This window comes from Aythya ferina, assembly GCF_964211825.1.
Source record: "Aythya ferina genome assembly, chromosome: 12".
In the NCBI taxonomy this organism is placed as follows: Eukaryota; Metazoa; Chordata; class Aves; order Anseriformes; family Anatidae; genus Aythya; species Aythya ferina.
Window position 1 is genome coordinate 8,500,666 of NC_140308.1, and position 9,224 is coordinate 8,509,889.

The window sequence follows — 9,224 nt, forward strand, 5'->3', positions numbered from 1 at the left end:
CCAAGCTTTGCCAATGTGACAAGTGGCTTTCTGTTCACTATTTTTGTGAGTTCAAGTCAAAACACATCTTTCTCCTTAGAAAGAGCTCAGCACTTCTTAAAATGGATGATATATGTAGTAAGAGCATTTATCATCGTGAAAAACCTTGATCTGAGAAATTTACAGATAGTCTTTGAGAGCCGTGCAAGCCAAATCCTAGCCAAAATAAGACAGGTTTTGAAAATGAATGCTGATATTTTTCAGGTATACCTAAGCTATTTATAACAAATGAGATGATTATCTAAGAATTCTATGTAAGAAAATGAATTGTTGAGTTCAGAATTTAATGAAGCTCCATTGAAATAGAAGTATTGAAATAAAGATTGAAGATTTTGATTCTTGTTTAACAGCGATCTATATAGTTCTTACATTGGTTTCCTAATGTAATACACTTGGAATTAAAAAAAAAAAAAAAAAAAAAAAAAACCTTTTGAAAATAAGTTAGGAAGTAGTTGGAGACTTGAATGTATGCATCAATCTTTTAAAACTTCGGAGGTCACTTCTTTCCTTGCCCTTTAAAGTAGGAAAACCTTCTGAAAATCTAAGAAATAGTATGTTGTGGTCAGAGGAGCTGATTAAATAAATATCCATTTACTCTCCCAAGCCATAAGAAAAGAATCTTTGATCTTTTCTGACTCGTTAATAAAAACTTCCTGGCCCCTGATTTGACATCTGGCCACTGATTTTGAAAGCTACCCAAATCTTAATTTTAAAGGACTAGCGGCAATATTTAGTGCCCATGAGCCCAGATTTGCTGTAAATTTCCAAGTAGCACAAAGTGCAAAACATGAACAAGAAATGACAGTATAAATAGATTAGCTAAAAGTGCAAGCTAGACTAATTAATTAATAAACTGGCAGCTTAAAGTTTGAGATTTCAATTACAAAGGTGAGAGAGAAAAGAAATGCTCTCTTTTCCCCATTGTTGTACTAGAGTAGTATCCATTCTACATCAACAACTAAAAATCATTCTTAAATGGAAAAGCTCATCTTTTCATAATTTACATACGGCACTGCTGTGTGTTGTTAAATCTATTAGACTCCCCAATGCCAATTATTTTTTGTGATTTCCTGAATAAAATAGTGTCCCTGAAGCTTGATTTTATTTTATTTTTAGTTATTCTCAGCATTAGGGTTGTTGGGACTGGTGACACTCCCTATGGCTACGTTCCTGGAGAGCAGCCAGCATTAGCTGCACTCGGTCTTCTCACAGTCCACATCTCCCCTTCACCTCCCACCATCCTGTCATTCCTCATTGCAACAACAGAAACAAATCTCCTGTCTGTCACCAACTTCTAGTTTGTCTCCTAATGGTGTTTCTTTTTTGCTGCTCTTGTCTCCTTTCCTGCTGTTTCCTTTATCATTTCCAACTCATTTCTATTCTGCCCTAACTTATTATACTGTTATGTCAGGAGACATAAGATGGCCCTGTTACTCCTAGTTCTACAAGTATTTCTCCATGTTCAGGTGAGATTTGATTTTTCCCAGAAAGGTTGAAATGCATTGTTAGTCTTCTAATTCAGTAGTCACTGGAGAGACACTGAGGTGACTATGCAGAGAATTTTCCTTCAGCTTAATCTCTCTTATTGGAATCAGTTCTTGGAGGAAGAATCAATTCTTACTGAGAATTAGGCTTTTATTGATGCAGAATGAGATTTTGGGGGTGGAAGGAGCAAGGCAGGTATCTGCTGTGAATGATTTATTTATATTCTAGGCTTGATGTATATTTGTAAATACAACAAGCCATTTTTGCCTTGGCTGTCTACTTTTGCCATCTGAGCTTGTGATATATGTACTACATGTGTGCATCTAAAACGTGTCATTTCTGCTTGGTTGTCACAGAAGCTGAATCAATGCACAAAATCCAACAGATGATGCAGCTCCTACAGAAGCAGAAGTTGTTGGGATAATGCTCTTAATTGCTGATCTGTGTGTTGCTTAAACCAGAACTGCCTATTCTGCAGTCCTGCCAAGGAAAGAGGTAGCATCAGCGATGGTATTGTAACTACCATCCTAAAACACACTTGGCAATTATAGAAGCTTATGTTAGAGGATGTATAAATAACCGCCATACGTGTACCGTTAGTACACATATTCTTGTGCTTGTTGCTTATTTGTTGACATAGACACATCTATATTATGTGTTCATTACTACTGCTAAGCTCTACATTCTAAAAGGACAGTTTTCAAAGACTGTGTGTCCTGTTCTTGATTTAGGTAGATGTTAGTAAGAAGGCAATAAGGCAGGTGTATCTTTCAAATATCTGGTGCCATCTGTCCAGTGCAGTTCTCCAACAACACCCCCAGGGGCAAAACATTTTGTAAAAGAGAGGTTTCATACAAAGAAATCACTCAATGAGCAGAATTTACATCTTGTCTTTCCTGGGGAAAAAAAAAAAAAAAAAAAAGTTTTATGTCTATTTTTCAGCCCTCAGCTGCTGTATAGTACTGACTAATACTCAAGGTCAACAACTTTGGATTCAGGATGTTTATCTGATCTTGTGCCAGTCTTCAGTTCTACTACTCTTCTAGAGCTATTGATATTATGATATGACAGCCTTTGTCAGATTTTCTATGTAGACTGTGTTTAAAAAAAAAAAAAAAGAAAAGAAAGAAAAGAAAAGTAAATGTATGTAAAATCTTCCCTCTAGAAGACCTAATCCTGGTGGCAGCTCAAACATTGCTGGGAATCTCAGCAGGCAGGTACAGTACATTGGCCTTTGTGCTGTCATGTGCCTGATATTATTGTCTCTTCTTAGTGCAAGATAAGTGTTTCTACGGGCAGGACTTTACTGAGATGACCCTCAGGAAAGTTGGGGGGGAGGGGGGGCATGGGCACTTCCACTTCCAGTGAAAGAGCCTGACCTGAACTTGAAGCCAAGCAAATGTAGGTGAACCCATTCTCTAGTTTTGCCTTCTTTCATGCTTTCATCCCGTCATGTATAGTTATCTATGATCTGTAGTCATTTAGACTCATCTATGCTGTGTGCCTGTGACTGTGGACCTGAACTTGCACTTCAGCACAAAGTAACATGAGAAAGCAAATTTACTCTTTCACTTGAAGCAAGCTTCAGACCACACTAGGGAGGAAAATCTGTGATGCAAATGGGTTGAGCATTGGCCATCTGATGTTCCCATATCGTGCCCTTGCAGCACCTCCCCCAGAAGGTTTCACAGTGCTTTGGAGACAGAAAACTGAAAGAAGCCTTTTTAACACTAAGTATTGGAAGTTCTGCATCAAAACAAATAAACTTAACTCAGTCAATTTTGTGGGATTTAAGTACAGTAGAAAACTGTTCTCGGTCCCATCATAAGGTCCCATTTTTTTAATTCTGCACAATGCCCTGTACACCTGAAATCAATGTCGTCTTCTGTTGTCTAGCATTTTTCTCTCCTTTTGGAGAGTGATATAAATATTAATAGCTGTAACCATGGATATTCTTTTTTATCTGACATTGCACAAAAGAAGAAAGCTTCTCCAGATCAAATTGACTATTGATCTTGATGTGTCTATTTCTGCAACTACTGTCACCATAATTTCAACCCTGTAACTAAATTATATATATATATTTATTTATATATATATATATATATATATATATATATATATATGAAGCAAGGTAATGTTATTCAAACTCAAGAACAAGAAAAATGCGATTTAAAAAAAATAATAATAATAAACTTTTTTTTTTTTTAATATTATGTAGCAAGGGTTAACCAGAAGGCAAAAATGTTACTACAGGGTAAAAATCATTGTTGAAGTAGTGTCAACCGTTGAATTTATTAAAGTGAAAAATCTATTTACTGTGAGAGGAATGATAGTTCTGTTGGAAACAGAAGCATTAAATGAACAGACGTGAAATGGGAAAATGGTTTGGAAATGAGCACAGGCTTGCACAAGGCCTTACTTTGGTTATTTGCTCTCTACATCCACCATGTATAGTGATTATGCTTTGTTTAATAACAAAGACAAACTGTATTTTAGCACAGCTGTTCTCTTACTTTCATTTTTCTGCAAATAAAGCCATTTAGCAGGTTTTTTCTTGCCACCAGCTCTTCTGGTAAGAAGAAATGATTGCCCCCATACCTTCTCTTTCTTTTCATTCCAAGTCATAATGATCTCTCCTGGATGCTGAATGGATAAAAGCTGGAAGAGAATATTTTTAATGTAACTCTGATTGACCTTTATATTCACCACACTGTCTGGCTTTAATTCTTCTTAGAATTGCATTAACATTTGGTGAATGCATATACAATTATATTTGTATACACAGAATGCTTTGCTATGAACGCTGGTCTTCAATAGAAATGTAACGTTTTTATGCCAGCCATGAGGATTGCAAATCTCTGATTATGGGATTACATTTTCTGCAATCAGGAGTGTTTTGTGACAGAATATTTTTAGTTTCCTTGCATGTTTTGTCTCTTTGCTCTTCATCTGTGAATATGTTCCTTCTCTAAATTTCCTTCTTCACTAGATTTGCAGCACAAAGAATTTATGAATGGGTGAGACATCCATTCATTTCTTTTAGCTGTGTGCATTCAGACTCTGTGGCTCTTCTCGTCCTTTGTAAGAAGAGATTCATTTTCCACTATTGTGAAAATGGAATTAATTCTTGGATTTACGATTTTTAAGCATTTGTTGTTTGAGAGCATAAGCACATAAAACAGTTGTTATGCAAACCGAGTGCATCTGGCTGAATCTTTTTCTTGTAGAAGGACTTCTTCATAAAGTTCTCCCTTTGTTGTTTAGAGACATAACAAAAATTGGGCAGGATTTAATTTTCCAGCAACATAAACAGTTTTAGTTTCAATAATTTTATATTCTTATCCTAAGTTTAAATGGGCAAAAAAAAAGGAGAAAGAAATATAGCACTTCGGGAGGAAGGGACTGACAGAGTGTGGAAACTTTGAACAGGATACTAAGATGTCTGGGTTCAGCCTGTGGCATGTCATTAAGTCATATACTGAATAAATACAGCAGGTTTAGAACTCATGCATTGGCTGAGCTTCATAATTAAGTGCACAGTTTTCTGACACTGTCTCATGAAAGGCATGACAGACCCACAAAGTAATACTGGGCACCTGGAGTGCCTCTGATGCTAGCTGTGGGCTTTGTGTTGCTTTTCTTTTTGAGGTTGTTTGCTTTTCCTGGTAGGAAAATTAACATGAATTTAGTGCTGAAAGGGGAAGTCAGAAACCTGACAAATATTGTTAATAGCTGGATAATGGTTCACTGCAAGTACAGAAAATAGGAGGAAGTAAAAAACAAACAGATAAAACCACCACCAAAACATACAAATATCTTCTTGTTCATAGAGGTCTTTTATCCTAAATAAACAAGGTAAAACATGGATACAGCCCAACCAAGAAGGCCTTGGAGGTGAAAGAGATCTCTTTCTTCTGTAAATTGTCTCACAGAACTGTACATTTTTAGAGAGCACCTGCATCTTTTTCTTCAGCACTCAAAATCTGCTCATGTGACATCTTTGGTTTCCAACATGGCAGCTGGCAGTAATTAGGGAACTTGCAGCTCAGACCTGGTTTATGCTTTAACTGCTGATGGTGTTTGCCCTTCTCAGGCAGGGAATTTGCTCAATGATCATAATCACTTCTGAAATTTTGTTTCTGTTCTTTGAACTCTGAATCCTAACTCCAGCCTCAAGCCCACATGGATTCACAACATGTTCTTTGTAAACAGAAAGTTTGACCTTTATCCTGACCCCAGTCTTAGCTCACCTGTCACTTGAATGAATATATAGATGTTCTCTTATCCTCACACCTCCACATTTGATTTCCCGTGTTTTGCATGTGGTTTTCTGGTGTGCTGGTGCTCATGCGGTTCATTCTTGACCTGTGATGCCACATCTGTTCTCAGCCACCCTGCCTGGTGTTTATGACCACTGTGATGGTAGGTTGATGCCTTGAACTGTCAGGTCACCTGGGTGAGAGACAGGGAGAGATACTTGGATGTACCTGAGATTTTGATCAGACACAGTAACTCCCTGTCTTCTTGTGTTTCCATTTCTAAAAGGAAAATACTTTAAAAGGTGGATTTTTATTTATTTATTTATTTATTTATTTATAAAAAATATATATATTATATACATATAATATAATATTTATTTATTTATTTATTTATTTATTTATTTATTTTTTCACTTAGTCATTACCCAAACAAATGTTCTACTGGAAATGGAAATAGAACAAAGAGGCAACATCTTTGCCAGAAATCTGGTGTGGAGGCAGCAACTGTGACTGCTCTGCAGCACATCCCACATGCTAATTACTGTAATGTTGGTCAAAGTGATGATAGATATTAGGCAAGGTCCAGACAGCATGTAAAAAAAAAAACTATTTTTCACCATTATTTTTCAATATACATTTTTTTTTATGAGTATCTATCATCTTTCCTCATTCTGTTTTGTTAAGGACTTCTGATGAGTTAGTATCTAAGCATCTCAAGAACTAGCGACTGTCTGGTTTTTATTTATTTTCAGGTGGGTTATGGCTTGAATGAGAAAGCTGTATAGTATCAAGGTAGTTTTTGCTGCTTATGAGGGCAGCTCATGTCAATATCCTTATTGCTGGGGTTATTAGAATAAACCTGTCACTATTAAATTTTCTGGTTGAACTGCAGTAAATTAACTATTTTAAAATTATCTCCTAAACGGTACTTTTAACTAAGATTTCCTGGACTTATTCTTCTGAAGAATACCCTTGTTCATATGTGTGTGTGTATATATATATATATATATATATATTCAAGTACCATTATTCAAACGTGAATTATTTAAATGGAGAGAAGTTTTAATATTTAAATCATACAGAAGAAAATATTAATAGGCAGCAGACCTGAAAGATTCAAAACTGTAATACTGACCTCTAGTGACTATAGATCTAAGCAAGTCTTCCAGAACAAGCTTTAATTTGCTGTAAACCTAGTATATTATAGAAATTTAGAATGGTATTATATTATTTATGAGAGAGATTTTTGCTTTGCTGCCTTTTTCATGAAATTCATGATTTGTAGCTAAAACTGGTACCTGGTTAAATGTTCATTTCTTAATAATCCTTTAACATATTTTAATACCTTTATTCTACTGTGAAAGTAATTAAATCTTATTTGAAGCACATCTGAACTTCTTTGCTGTGTGTTTTCTGGCACATAGAACAGAAAATGAGAATACCTCCAAATGACTTTACACTTCATCTCAGACTCTTTATAAGGATTTAATTTTACAGAATGTTATCTCCTGTGATCTTAGTCCTCCAGTAGCTTTTACTGGAAAACTTCTCATGTAACTTTTTAAAATTTATTTTGGGGATAATATTCATAAAAAAAATAAAAAAATAAAAAAATAAAAAATAAAATATTGTCCTTTTAATATCATCATTAAATCACACTGCTGGCACTACATTGGTTTTGAATGATACTGCCTTGAACAGAGTGGACACTCAGAGCACCTAATGCTTAGTCGTAGTGTAATCATAGACAACTTTTACACCTAGCACTGGATGTCAGATATAAATTTAATTTGACTCCCACTATCTATGCGCATAGTGTAAAGTGTCATTTATTACGTAATCATCTTCTAAGTTTTCCGGTATTCTTCCTTTTGCTTACTGCAAAAACTTTACTTACTTAACAGTTAGCTGTATATTTCTTTTTACTGGTATGCACTGAAAGCATCTTTTTGTTGTTGCTAAATATGCAACTGCTGATCTTGTTTATCACACACCATTTGAACTCCACACTGAACACAGTGATTAATTTCCTCTTTAGCATCTTTGTGTCACAACATTTTTGTTGTAACATTTGTAAAGTATTTTGCAGCAGAAGGTAAAACTGATAGCTGCAAGAATTAGTTGTGGAGATTGCAGAATAGGTTTAGAAAACATTGCATTTAGTAAATTTGGACTTTTTTTTTTTTTTTCTTAATCTGCCTACTGGCTCCATAGAGTTTAGTATTTTTGCTTCCAGGCTCCTCTTTGAAATTTAATTTCAACACCTCCAAAATTTCAGAAAACAGGATTTGAAGAGTCAGAGCATGAACAAAAATATCAGATACATTTAACAGATATTCATTATCAATTTATGAATCCTGGCACAACTTCAGTGTTTCTCTTTTATATCTAGCAAACTGCAGCAGAAATAAATAATCTTGAGCATGCAGTATTTTCAGTTGAGACTTGAGATACTCAGAAATTTTTTTCAAATACTTCAGCAATTTTTTACTATTTAGTGAGTTCAAAACATGGTTCTCATTAACCTGAGCAGCAGTTTGTTCATTTCTAGAGTTCATAAGGAAAAAATGCACAGACATCTTTGCTGCTCACATAAAATAATATTGAGGGGGAACCACACATGTGGCTGTATTATAACTGTACACCAAGAAACACCACTCCAAAAGATCAGGCTAACTTCTAGATGTTCTTGTTCAATGGTTGGAAATAGGTCTCCAGATTAATATATATATGGCTACAATTGTACTTTTTTTAGAGTCCTTCTAGACCTTGAAATTAAGGACTGAACCATTCTGCTGATAAAAATTTGGTATTGCATTTATATTGTGTGTATACATACATATATATTTTCCATATATATATATATATATATATACATGTTTCAAAGAGATGCACAAATAATAGTTGTCTTTAAGCTATGTGAGACCATTTTTCTTAGAATTAATATGGCCCAAAAAGGAATAATGACAAGAGAGTTGTCAATTGGAGAGTAACCAGGAGAAAACAATGTGAAAAATTAGAGATTTAAGACATGAACTGTGAGGAAAGCTTCTGAGAACTGGGGGGTGCTTAGTCTAGAGAAATGTAATGAGATAAGTAATTCTGACCTTCAGGCACATAAAGAGGTGCTGCAAGAGGTGTATATGATACAGAGGAAGAGGCACAAACTGAACAAATGAAAAATTAGGTTTGGACACTAAGATAAAATTTTCAGTATTAAGGATAAGTTCTTGGTAAATTAGCATGAAGAGTAAAATGTATTGCCTGGCACACTGACATAGGCAGATCTCCTCCCTAGTCTGTGGCAGGTGTAGAATATGGTCAGCATTACACATTGGCTTTTGCCAATGCAATGTTGTAAATTTCTAGTCCTGAAGCATCCTAAAATGTTATTTTTAAAAATTGTATTTATTCAAGAGTGGACAGCCTCTCATTGTC